Source organism: Aricia agestis, chromosome 5, assembly GCF_905147365.1.
Source record: "Aricia agestis chromosome 5, ilAriAges1.1, whole genome shotgun sequence".
NCBI classification, from domain to species: domain Eukaryota; kingdom Metazoa; phylum Arthropoda; class Insecta; order Lepidoptera; family Lycaenidae; genus Aricia; species Aricia agestis.
In genome coordinates this window covers 17,906,286-17,920,518 of record NC_056410.1, presented here as the reverse complement: position 1 = coordinate 17,920,518, position 14,233 = coordinate 17,906,286, and positions in this window count along the sequence as shown.

The following is a 14,233-nucleotide window of genomic DNA, read 5'->3' as shown; positions in this document are numbered from 1 at the left end:
ACATTATCTTTCTAGAACATATGATTTCAAAGGAAGGATAGGCATAGACAATATTTACATAAAGCTTCTCCATATAAAATCGTTGCCTCAATGTGGCGCAAGCGTAGTTGTTAATTATAATAGTATGTCGAGTAAATTATATTCCTCATGTATTCCGTATTGAATTCAATAATCGGCCAAGTGAGAGTCGGACTCGTTTACGGAGGGTACCGTAGCGTTATAGAGCAAAAATAGGTCAAAAATTGTATTTTTTTGTAAGTATAGGAGTCCCCTTTATTTTTATTATATTTTATTATTTATTATTAAAGAACACACATATTATAATTGTAAAGGATTATATAAAACTAGATGTCCCGCGCGGCTTCGCCCGCGTAAATTAGGAATTTTACGGAAACCGTACATTTTGCCATAGAAATAGCTCTTATGTCCCTACTCCCTTCACTTGGTTTACCCTATATCTGTGCCAAATATTGCCATAAAAATTGCTCCAGTAGTTCGTAATTTCTAATACTTCCCCCGTTTTCCCCACATTTTCCTGAGTTTCTTCAGTCGTATTAGTCTTAGCGTGATAATATATAGCCTATAGTCTTGACTACTCGATAAATATGAGCTATCTAACACTGAAATAAGTTTTTAAATCGGACCTGTAGTTTCTGAGATTAACGCGTTCAAACAAACATACTCTTCAGGTTTATAATATCAGGTAGGTATAGATTTTTTTATTATTGCTTGACAAACACGAGTCTCGATCTAAAAGACTATGAAACGTACCAATAACAGGGTCATTATAGGCTCATAAGTCATAACTATGGGACGATTTTTGTGTGATCGAGTGAAAATATGTATGGTATAAAATGGTAGAATGATGATGATGATGATGAATGTAATTGGCATAGTAGCATATGCTTTCCGTTCTTAAAACAACGCCGAAACTCCCAAACTTGTATCTATAAAGAATCAGGAGTTCTCTCAGCACCTTCCGAACCACGGTATACCAGGTATACCTCGGTGCAAAATCTTACTTGTTGGTAACATATGCTTCGAATACTTCTCACGAAACCGAAGTCACCACATGTTTCCATATAAATTTTGAGGAGTTCCCTCAATTACTTATGCATCCTTCATCAAATCACCACTTTTGTCAATATTATACAAAATTGGGATGATACCCTATATACCAAAAGAAAAATTTTGAAAATCGGTTAACAAACGGCGAAGTAATCTTTGAACATAAGAAAACGAACATAACACCTCTCTCATTTTGAAAGTCGGTTAAAATTGTGGCCTATGTGTTATTCTGATGTATAAGCTATATTATTGTAAAGTTTTATTAAAATTTGTTCAGTAGTTTTTGCGTAAAAGAGTAACAAACATCCATACATCCACACATCCATACATCCTCTCATCATCTGTATGGGATTAAATATTAATATTAATATTAAATATTAATTTTATTTTGTTTTTAGTATTTGTTGTTATAGCGACAGATATACATAATCTGTGAAAATTTCAACTCTCTAGCTTAATGGTAATCCGTTCTTGAGTTACAGCCCGGAGACATCCAGATTCCAGACAGACAGACAGACGGACAGACAACGAAGTTTTAGTAATAGGTCCCGTTTTTACCCTTTGGCATGGAACCCTAAAAACACTGTATGCCATTAATACGGCCATGTTTAGCTTTGTTCTGTATAGTTTCCCTATAATATCGCTACATCAGTAATCATACTGGGGCACTCGCGTTGAAGGCTCTTTAACCTTTACACCGCCCCACCCTTACCACATAAGTAAATTACGTTTTAATCTTGTATGAGCGTCACGTGACAGTGCATTTACATTAAAATGGTTTATTTAAATCCGGTATCGTTGGTAATAAACTACGCCGGATCCGGACAGGATAAACGTCAGGGATCCCCAGAAGATGTCATAATGTTATCGCGTTTGCATTATTTCACGGTTCGGCGCGGCGCGACGCCGTGACGCGGATTTATCGGCGCGCGTTTAACGCTCGTAAAATAAGCGTAAATATCGTAAATAGTTTGGACCGATATCTCAGATAGACATGCTGAAATAGGAATCGGTCGTAATAATTTGTTGATCCATTTTAGAGATATTGATAACTAGCGATAATAATAATAATTATTATTTATCATAATATTTAGGAGAAATCCCCGTATAACATCTATTATAAAAACGTAAGCTATTTCAAAAAGGCAGCCAGGTACCATCGAGGAAATTGATTCCTAGGCAGTTGACAGACCCACGTCATTTAATAATAATAATATAATATCAAAGGACGCTTCACACCACGTCAATCTGGCCCCGTGCTAAGTACCTGAAGGACTTGTGTTACGGGTACCAGACAACGGAAATATATTTAATACTTAAACTTTTCTACTATAGGCATACTTCTACTATAATGCATTATATATTTAAGGTTTTAATTTTTATTAAAAATCTTAAATATTTACCCAGGAACTTTGAAAACATTTTTGTTCCGTCGGCGGGATTCGGACCCGCGACCCCCGGCTTGAGCTACCAAACGCCCACCAACTGAGCCACAGAGATCGTCATTTGGTCGGATCATGTCAATTATTGACTATTGTGATTTGTGGTCTGTCGGCTGGGTTTGACATAACGCGACCAAACTACGTAGGTCCCCCATCTGCTTAGGCATCAGCTTCCTCGATAGTACAATAAACTTAGCTTTTACGATACAACAAAATTACAATCGCACAACATGTTTCAATTATTTCTCTGTCTTATGTAGAACGATAATAATTTTAAAGTTTTAATAAATACTATTGAGATTGAGAACAATTTAAAACATTTTGAATTGATAACGTTTAAAAAAATCGTAACAAAAGCCCACAATGTAAACGATCATTCAACTTCTTGATTCTATTTGGCAATCTCGTGAACTAAATTGGGCATGATATTACAAGTGATAAATCAACTCTGAAATTACTGGCTGCGATAAAAAATAAGATTAAGGCTTCCCTATAACGGGAGAATAACCCATACGCGACCAATGGGGCGGTGCCTACTGTAATATTCTCTTTAAAATTTCCTCAATTTTGTCTCTCTTTCGCCATTTTATTCTTTGAACTTTTCTTAAATTGTAGAGTGTAAATGTTACAATGATATTTGAAATAGAATAAGATTTTTGGAAGTCGTAAGTTCTTGACTGATAAGAAATCCTTAATAAGAAAAAAGAGATAATTGTGATTTCAAGTCCAGGATCACATAACGACGACTATTACGACTTAATAACGACAGCAAATTGTAAAATGTTAATTAAGTAACTATGTAACATTATCATTCTATGATGGTTTAATGTATCGTTTCGAGCTGCTCTTAAGAGGATACACCAGGGGCTAGAGAAATGAAAAAAGTACGTGTAATATCTATAGCTGTCTCCCTTACCTCAAGCCTATACCGCAGAACGCGATAGAGACAAAATATGAAGATCAACGATTCGTTGTCCCGTGATTCCTTCTCCAAAACTTAACCGATTTAAGTACTTTTTTCATTAAAAATTAAAGAAAGGCTTGAGCTGTGTTCCTTTGTTTTAATTTTTTTGTATAATCTAGCCAAGCCTGTTTTCTAGATGTTTGAACAAAGCGGAAAATCTGGTTTTTGAACGTACGTTCATATCTCATTTAATAATTAAATTATGAAAAGAAAAGAAAACATAGGGACATTGTATTAGTGGCCGTAGATATTCAGGAAAAAAATTATAACTCTACTAGCATTAACCAGGGAGGAAACAGGGGATAACGTTTGTATCAAAAAAAGGGCGGTGTGGACTCCTTTTAAAATCGCGCCTGATTTCGTCTTATTTCGATTTCGATGTGAACTGGTAAAAATATACAAATGATTTCCTTCTAAGCTATCGTCAATAATGATTATTTGAACTAATGCATCGTAATAAGTAATAACTCTCAACAAACAATTTTAAAAAGTTGTGCAGATCTAAGACATGCAGCGGAATTCTGCATCCGCTTTTCTCGGATCTAGATCATAATGGGAATCCAAATATGCGATGTTCCAGGATAAAACACGAGCACTCTTAATGGAAATTCCAAAGTTAGCTTCGTTAACAGCCCAACTTTATTCATTAGCGTGTATTGTCTAACGAATTTATTCGTCAGGTCAAACACAGCCAAACATTCCCGGCTCGAGGAGCGTACGCACTAGGGGGTCGTTCGCAGGTTACGTCACAGCGCAAGGAATATGAGTAAGTAGCCTTTGACGTAATGTAGAAGGATCCCTAAAAGTGAGTTTTTAAAATTCTGCTACCTGCAAGTACCTGCAAGACGAAAACGAGTGACATAATAATTATTATGTGATATTGTGTGGTTTGATGACGATGAAGACTACTATTATGAAATTACAATCATATTATTAACAACTTGGCTAGTGCCATGATATTAGCCAAGACGTTTATTAACAGTTGCAAGTTCGAAATCAAAAAATGTGTGGGACGGAAACAAAATCGATTTATACGTGGAAGAGCCATGATTCGGCACGAATGGGCCGGCTCGACCGGAGAAATACCACGTTCTCACAGAAAACCGGCGTGAAACAGCGCTTGCGCTGTGTTTCGCCGAGTGAGTGAGTTTACCGGAGGCCCAATCCCCTACCCTATTCCCTTCCCTACCCTCCCCTATTCCCTTCCCTTTCCATCCCTACCCTTCCCTATTACCCTATTCCCTCTTAAAAGGCCGGCAACGCACCTGCAGCTCTTCTGATGCTGCGAGTGTCCATGGGCGACGGAAGTTGCTTTCCTTCAGGTGACGCGTTTACTCGTTTGCCCCCTTATTTCATAAAAAAAAGCTTCTCAATTATTAATACCATCTCATATCCCATACTTTTTTCGAGGTAGAATTTCGTCGACGAATTTAACGAAAGCATCTCTTTTGATTAAACTTTTACCTTTTAACGAAAGTGTCTTAGCTAAGAGCAGCTTCTTCGCGTCGCCTAGTGCGTAGCCGCGCCAGACTTCACTAGATATTTTCGACGAATTCTGTTTATCTTGGGAAACAGTTTGCTAACTTTTGTCATATTTTAAACGGAGTTGCCGAAACTCATTTCACTGTCATAATCTCGTATAATACGAATGTAATGGGAACTTTTCGGCTGCTCGGTACGCGAATGAAATTTTAATTTTTACCCGTTTGAAGTAAAACGTAAATTCACATTGTTTCGTTGACGATTTTTTCGACATTATTCTTTACATTTAGCCTGATAAAGATGTTTAAAATAGCGTATTATATTCATGGTTCTCCGTCTTTTTTATTCATGTGACTTTTCCAATGTGCCAGAGAAGGACGAGAAGACTTTGTAAAGTTAAATTGCTGTGTAATTTTTTTTATAAGTAAGTGGGTTAGAGAATTACGTGGACCTGGTGTGGTTTTCCATTTCTAGTATTGAATTAATTATTAAACTATCAAATAAAAAAAAAACATCTGCTGTATTAGTTCAGTGGTTAAGTCATGATTAGGTAACATATAGTTAGACTATCTAGCTAGACACACTTTCACATTCACAATTTTATTTTAGTAATGGACCATCTGAAATTTCTACAACTATGCATGGTCAGTTCTTTTTACCAGCTTTCCTATTATATATTTTATTTATGTAATTTGGGGCCGTCTATGGCTATTCGCCCATATCCTTTTTTCCGTTCTTAATTTTTAATTAAGCGTTAGAGTTTAATATCCGAAAGTAAACGTTAAGCTAGTTATCTAGTTTATATATTGTGGTAAAGGTAGTTAAATGTTTGTCAGGTATGTCAGCAACTCAGCAATTACGAGAAACAAAACTAAACTCGCTCCGACGTTTACCTAAAAGTTACTCTCCATATTAGTAGGACGCTGCTATTAATAAAGAGACTAAAGTAAATTGTATAACATATATTACACAATGTACTAGCTACGCCCTACGGTAAAGAGTATTAATTTTAATTCTTATATTTACCATAATAATATTATGTTTCTGGCGGCTCGACCCGTTCTGAATTTTAGACGAACGATAATTTTACCGATAAAACCATTACCTATATATCCTTCCCGTGGTCTATTCTATATTTTTGTTAATTTGCATAAAAATCGGTCAAGAAGTTCGTGAAATAAGTGTGTATAAATCTGCAGCTTTACAATATTAGCACGAAGTAATAAGGTAAAATATCAAAATCCTTTTCCACAAGAGAATAATATTGCCTGTTAGATAGTATAAAATAAGTACCATCAAAAGTAGATCGGGCCTAAATTTTATTTGTTTAGATAAGAGCTTCCCCACTGTAGGTGCTAACCGTTTTCGAATAAATTCTGCCCTTAGACTCGTAAAGTCAATATCACTCAAGTGTGAAGACTTGAGCAACTTAAGCATCTTTGAAACTTTTAATGCCTCCAGAATTTCCCTCCAATAAATTCAATAACTTCAATTCCAATTTCAAGTTATTTAAACCAATGGACGTTTGGAAAAAAACATCCTTAGAATTATTACCTACATTGCAAACTATGACTTATAAAACTTGAGAGGTGTCAAGGGATACCCGGATGGAACGAAGTTCCAGTTTATTATTTGTTATGTACAATAAACCTGTATACACTCAAAAAAATCGTCGCTACACCACACTGTTCAATGCAAGTGAGAGAGAGAGGGAGAGAGAGAGATACAAACGCTACCGCACGGCTTACAACTATAGCATTTTTGCTATAAGTACATAGTTGTAACTTGTAAGCCATGCGGTTGTAACGACACTTTTATGTCGTACGAGGCACGTCCACACTAACCGAGCGGCTTCGAGCGACGCAACGCATCAACGTGGCCTCCAAGCTTCAAAGCATTTATGTCAAAAGCAAACATGTTATCTCTGATTCCGTGATTTCGTATTTAAGTGGAATGTGGATATTACTTTATAAAATGAGTGCAATTTATGGTTCGATCAGCGCTCGGCGAAGCACGACGCGGATCAAAGCCGGACGTTATCTAATTTCCCGAAAATGGCCGCGAGGTAATTAAATTCGATAAAACAATTCTAGTTTTAAATCGTGTATCGATGCAGTCGATTCTGTTTCCGGGAAGCCAATAATACTGGAAAATTGGTCACACATGTAATTCGTTAAAATATTTGTGTATTAATTATTGCTGTTCTTTTATAGAAATTCATGAAACCGATATTCATTGTCGATACCGTACTTAAAAAGTGGTTTTTCGGAAATTTCAGAAACATTAAAGTTAATGGGAAATTTTAACACCAAATTGTTATTATTTATACAAAAACCGGCAATTTTTTAACAGTTACTTACCTGCTTCTTCCACTCATGTCTTCAAATATGACGGGACAACGAAATCGCGCTTTCAAAATAATTCTAATTAAACACCATACATACATACTCGAGCACGGCTACAGTAATTTACGAAACTCATCGGTTGAGCCCCATTCGGTTGGAATTGGGGAAAATGTCTTTATTGGCTCAAACAGGACACCAATTGGTCGGAGCAATTGACCGGACCGGCTCTATTCTCCGTTATGTCGGGGGCACGCTTGCTGGATTTGTTACGTACATTCTCCGACTTACTCATTTGGCTTAAGCCGAAGCCAATGGCACTTCAATATGGCGTAGTAAAGTGGACACGATCCAAAATTTCACTATTTTAATATTTTGTAATGTTTGAGATAAATCCATACTAATATGTGTCTATATGTTACCTCTTCACGCCCACTGAACCGATTTTACTGAAATTCGGTATGGAGGTACTTTGTGTTCCGGGAAAGGACATTTAAGGGCACTTTTTATCCTGCAAAAATGTACGATTCCCGCGCGATAAATTAATTTTGCCACAGCGGAGTTGCGGGAAACCCGCCCAGGTAGACCGGAATCTGTGTGGAAATAGACCTTTGCAGTTTTTGGACCTGCGCCTGCGCAGATACGAAAATCAATTCTTTCGACTGATACCTGCGCAGGCATAACTGTACAGGTGGACCTCTCCGGTAGACCGGCGTAGCGTGTATGGCAGCCGAGGGCATCATCTAGTTTGTGATATTTGAGAAGAAACTTAAATTATACATCTAGTTTAAAACTCGAAAATACGTAGTAGCGTAAGGGTCAATTTATAATAGCGCAGCTGAGTCGAAGCGAAGCAAAGCGAATTCCAAAAAACTGAACACAGAAAATTCAACCTTAACTCCAGAGCGTAACGCGTACATTACTTCTGCGAGACAAATCAGCGTTGGTCGGGCGCATTCACGCGAATTCGAGCGGATGCACGCGCCTTTTTAAATTCTCAGAAGTAATAAAGTGCGTTAACGCTTTGGAGTTAATGTTGAATTTGATATGTTCAATTTTAATAATTCGTTCGATGCGCTTCGACTCTGCGCTAGTATAAATTGACCCTAATAATGTTATTTAAGCGAACGAAAAATATTTTTTGATTACAAAATTGGCATCAAGTGAATCAACCGAAGATGTTTTATCCCTGTAGGCCAAACATAATTCAATTTTAAGTCTCCAATGTTGTCATCGTGGAGCGATCGTGGGCTATTGAAATTTGAAATAGGATTATGAGTTGCGATGGAAATGAGGTCGTGATCAAATTTTAAATTTACTACGACGATCGACAGACAGTAATGCGTGCTACGCAGAATTTATTACTTATATATTATAATATTCAAAGTAAACAAAAACAATACACAAAAAGCATTTTTGTACTGGCTGACAAGGTTGTATTAAGAGGATACACCACGGGCGAGAGAAATTGAAAATAGGTATTTGAAAATATATTGCGATAGTAAAAAAACATATTATAATTCATAATATGATTCTCCAAAGCGACCATTTTAGCCCCGTTGTTGAAAATCCCTTTTCAAATCTAAAAATGAACCCATTTCATGAAACTTATTTTAAAAGGGGTTGAAAATTCATTGGTTAGATTTAGTGGCCCAAGATCGCCGATTCTCGAGTCACGAATCACGGCCACCGAACTAAATTGAGTACATAAAGGTTGTCGTGGGGAGTGAGTGAAACCACTTTACAAGTTCCCGACAACCAGGAGTCGGAAAATCGGGATTTATAGCAACATTTTCTACCTCAAGAAAGTAATGGAACCTCTTTCGCAAACCAGCAAATAGCTCTTCAATTTAATTCGCAAAACTAATAAAGTTTGTCAACTTAATTAGAAGAAATAATTTGTATTTAAGTAATGAATTCAGTACCTTCGTATTTCAAATAAGAAGTAGGCGTTATTGAGATTCTAATAATTAATTCTTCGGATTAATTAGGCTAATAACAATGGTTTGTAATCCGTATCATCGAGTCAAATATTAGTTTTATAATTTATATAAAATCCTGTAGATATATCTATAATTGTTACAGTTGTTATCACATTTTTTAGAAAAAAGGTGTATCCCTAGTATCCTTTATCTGAAAAAAAAATGTCATGACATCTTGTAAGTTCCTACATGAAAGCAGTCTCGTTTCGATATGCATAATGCATATTATAATAATATAATAGAGCGATAGCGATATTTTTGCGTGTGGATAAATAAGAGAATATGCAACCGGTCAATGGCCTTTCTATGTGTTCAATAACTAGGCTATATTTTTTGTTTATTTAACATTTATTGCACACAAGCTTCACACACGACACTATATACATAAAAATTGACATAGAAAGACGACACAAAGGAACTGCTTATTTCAAAATAAATTTCTTACAGCAGCCCTACGGAGAGAGATGTGATGCAAGACATCAGATTTAAAAAGGGTATTTAATGGATTGAAAGTCTTGAAGATAATGCTCTTTTAAGCGTTTCTGGAAGACATTGATGGTGGAGCTATCACGAACTGTATGGGGAAGCGAGTTCCACAATTTTTTAAAATGAAATAAGGGGGCAAACGAGCTAACGGATGGAAAGATGATGGAAAGTAACTACCGTCGCCCATGGACACACGTAACATCAGAAGAGCTGCATGTGCGTTGCCGACCTTTTAAGAGGGAATAGGATTACAGGGTAGGGGAGGTAAGGAAGGGAATAGCATTACAGGTTAGGGGAGGTAAGGAAGGGAATAGGGATGGGAAGGGTAGGGAATTAGGCCTCCGGTAAACTCACTCACTCGGCGAAACACAGCGAAAGCACTGATTCACGCCGGTTTTCTGTGAGCCCGTGGTATTTCTCCGGTTGAGCCGGCCCATTCGTGCCGAGGCATGGCTCTACCACGTAATCTGGCTATAATAATATTAATATATTAAAAACTAACATGACGCCCGCAACTCCGTTGCTCAAAATTCGTTTATACTTATAAGTAAGGTTCGCGGGAACCGTACATTTTTCGAGATAAAAAGTATCCTATGTCCTTTCCTGGCACTCAAAGTATCGCCATACCATCGGTTCAGTGGTTTGGGCGTTAAGGTGTAATAGACAGACACACTTTCGCATAATATTAGTACGGATATGGATAAATAAAACATGCATTTAAGTGGAAACTCAAATTATACAGGGATTTTTATATACATAGAGTTTTTTTATCATACTTTAAACAAAAATTACCTCGCGTATTCATCTATAATATAAAAATGAGTCGCTGAATGTGTTGCTAAGCGCAAAACTCGAGAACGGCTGAACGGATTGGGCTAATTTTAGTCTTAAAATATTCGTAGAATAGAAGTCCAGGGAAGGTTTTTAAGTGACACAAAGTTCACCGGGACAGCTAGCGCCTAATAAAGATAGCAAAGAAGACATAATGCTTGAAATGTAATTTATCAATTTCAATTAAAATGCAACAAGTTGAAGACGGTATTACGCGCACACATGTTACTTCGTAAGTTCATTACAAGTCGACGGCTGCCAATTTGTGACGTTAGATCTGAGTAGAATTACATTAGACATAACTAAAAGTACTTCGACTGCTATGAGGCGGACGTGTATTAATACCTGACATTTCTTTCGCGTTTCGCCAGGATAATTTAAGGGCTGGCGCGCTGGCTATAATTTATTTTTAAAATAAAGATTTTGAAATTGAATTCTGACAGTTTTCTTTGCATGTGCGAAAATGTAAACAACAACTAAATTTGTAAGTAACGACCCTAGCGACGACTTTTGTCATAATACGGCAAACTTAAAAATTTCAACCTCAGTTCTAAGTCGGTATACTCTATAATTCTGTCCACTCTGGTAGAGTTGGATCTGTACCCCAATTCTCCTATGTTAACCAAATTCAGCTTCAATCTAGTACGGATTCCTTTGAACACACACTTTTGCACACGTCGTCGTATAAGAATATTGACAGAAACGTTGTCAAACGTCGAACAAAAACTGTTAAATCGATTATATTAATTGTGAGCGGGCAGCCCTAGACGCGTCGGCTCACGCGCATCCTTAGGGTGGTCTGTGATTCGTATTGTAACAAAATGGCGGTACAACGCCTTTAGTTTTCAAAAGGGGAGTATTTTGTGTTTAAGTTAATAAATATTGCTACATAACGATATTCGGCTTTTAATTGACTATCAGACCATTTGACTTCTGTTTACTAGCGTATGCTAGCGCTACCTCTAGCATGAAAACATTGCAATAAGTAATATAATATTCTACTAGATGGCGCCCGCAACTCCGTTGCGCCAAAATTCAATTATCGCGCGGGAACCGTACATTTTTCCGGCTTAAAAACTACCCTATGTCCTTTCTCGGGACTGACAGTATCTCCATGCCAAATTTCAGCAAAATCGGTTTTGCGGTTTGAGCGTGAAGAGGTAACAGGCAGACAGACAGACGGACAGACAGACAGACGACACACTTTCGCATTTATAATTATATGAAGTATGGATATTGCACTGAATCCTCGGACCTCTAAATTTATCGAAACTGTATTAATTTTGCCTTGAAATAGTTAAGATTGGAGTACTCCAAATCGGGGTTCTAAGTTCTGAATTAGGGTTGGGGACCTGCTGATTGCTGTTTAACCTAACTATTGATTACCCGATTCTGGACAGAGTACATATTTGCTCAGTATCAAGAAGTTACCCGTCTATATTTAGTTCTAGGAGAACCTACTACTAAACTATTAAACCTCCATATTGGGCCATGATGACTAACCATGGAATACCGCCATGATTGCGCAGCTGTATGCAGTATTGACGCCGATGATGGCCGCTATATTATTATGTTCATAGTTGCTTAATACCTAGAAACGCCTCCGTGGTAGAGCGTGGCTCTTGACTCGGAGGTCGTGGGTTCGATTTCCAGGTTGGAAATATGTTATTTCCAAGTTTGGTTAGGACAATACAGGCTGATCACTTGATTGTCTGACAAGTAAAGATGATCCATGTGTAGGATGGGCATGTAAAAAGTCGGTCATGATCTCTCGCCAGTCGTGTCGGTCGTCCGTCACTGGGTTATGAGAGTAAAAGGAATAGAGAGTAAGAGTGAGTCTTGTGTACTGCGCACACACTTGGGCACTATACAAATTATTCCTGCCTAACTGGCATAGTTTCAAAAAAGCCGACCACCGTCACCGACACCGGTGTTGGAGTTATTATTATTATTATAGTTGTTTATAATATTAGTCTATCATGACATCTTATGGGCCTACTAAGTACCTATAAAAGGTCACAACAACAAGGGTGTCAAACCATGTTTTGTTAAAGCACTATTTAAAATTTTTAAATGCAAGCTAACATACATAGCATGCATCTTTTAAACGCATCCTCATAAAAAGTAAAATATTTTATGTTCAAAACAAAAGCCGTTTCAGTTACAAAAGACAGCAATTTATACATCACAATAAGAATCCTCAGACGGGGAAACCCCACAAAAATAAATTTGATTTTTATCTGTGGATGTGAAACAAAAGAAAGTAGACGGACAAAATTTACAATTCCGTATTCAAAGAGGTTTATTTTAAAACGGCTAAAAATTAAACGTCGGTCATTAATAAAACGCCTGCCGTTTTGGTGGGAGATTGTCCCACTTCAAAACTGAAATAATTAATATTTCTTTTATGTCAACCGTTCCCTCAAAAGAAACCTTCGATCTTAAAATCTCAGCCATAATATATCGTAAATCTATGAGCAGTCTTGGAAATATCGAATGGAAAGTCTATAAATCATAGCGAATGGAGAAAAATTGAAGGATTTACAATATAAGTTCAATATTATCTTATTCAAATCCGAGTGCTCCTAGTTCTTTCGAGAAAGATCTAGAAAAATCTGGGGAAATCTAGTAGTTGAATCCGACATGAACTTCTCGGATAGACTAAATACTCTTGAGGCGTCGCTTTAAAGTCTTGATGCCTTTTCTTTGTCGTGGAACAATTCATCTTTTCAACTATTTTAAAATGGAGATTCTTATTCAAATGACGTAATTAATTGTGGTTTTTGCGTTGATGCGCAATTACTTTGTAAGATGATGAGTAATTAGGAATGTTTAAGTCGGCGAGGATATATTTCAGAGAGAAGTTGAAGAGAAAATAAATTTTCCCTACTTTACAGCGAGACGAATAGGCACGTTAATTTTTTTTTATGAAATAAGGGGGCAAACGAGCAAACGGGTCACCTGATGGAAAGCAACTTCCGTCGCCCATGGACACTCGCAGCATCAGAAGAGCTGCAGGTGCGTTGCCGGCCTTTTAAGAGGGAATAGGGTAATAGGGGAGGGTAGGGATGGGAAGGGAAGGGAATAGGGGAGGGTAGGGAAGGGAATAGAATAGGGTAGGGGATCGGGCCTCCGGTAAACTCACTCACTCGGCGAAACACAGCGCAAGCGCTGTTTCACGCCGGTTTTCTGTGAGAACGTGGTATTTCTCTGGTCAAGCCGGCCCGTTCGTGCCGAAGGATGGCTCTCCCACGTATAGTTACTCCTACAGCCTACTAAGGTCTAGTTTCTTTTTTTATAGATTGGAGAGGGCGGAAAATTGGTATCTATATTTTTTCGCATTAATAACTACTAAAATAATTAATACCATACGTTCAATTTCATTGATAAACATTAGTTACCTGTGGCATTAAGTTCGTCTCATTTTCGGTGGAAATGTGCATTGAAATGTACCTTTAACCCATATGGATACATCTATACACGTACCTTTATAGGTAGATAGCAGATACACAAGGAGAACTTCCCCGTAAATGGAATATCGATGTCCAACAGTTGCTGGTTCAACTTGTACCATTGGAGCCCGGTCGTCTTAGCTTTCATTAAGTTTTAGGGTCAATTTCACCAAAGAAATGGGAC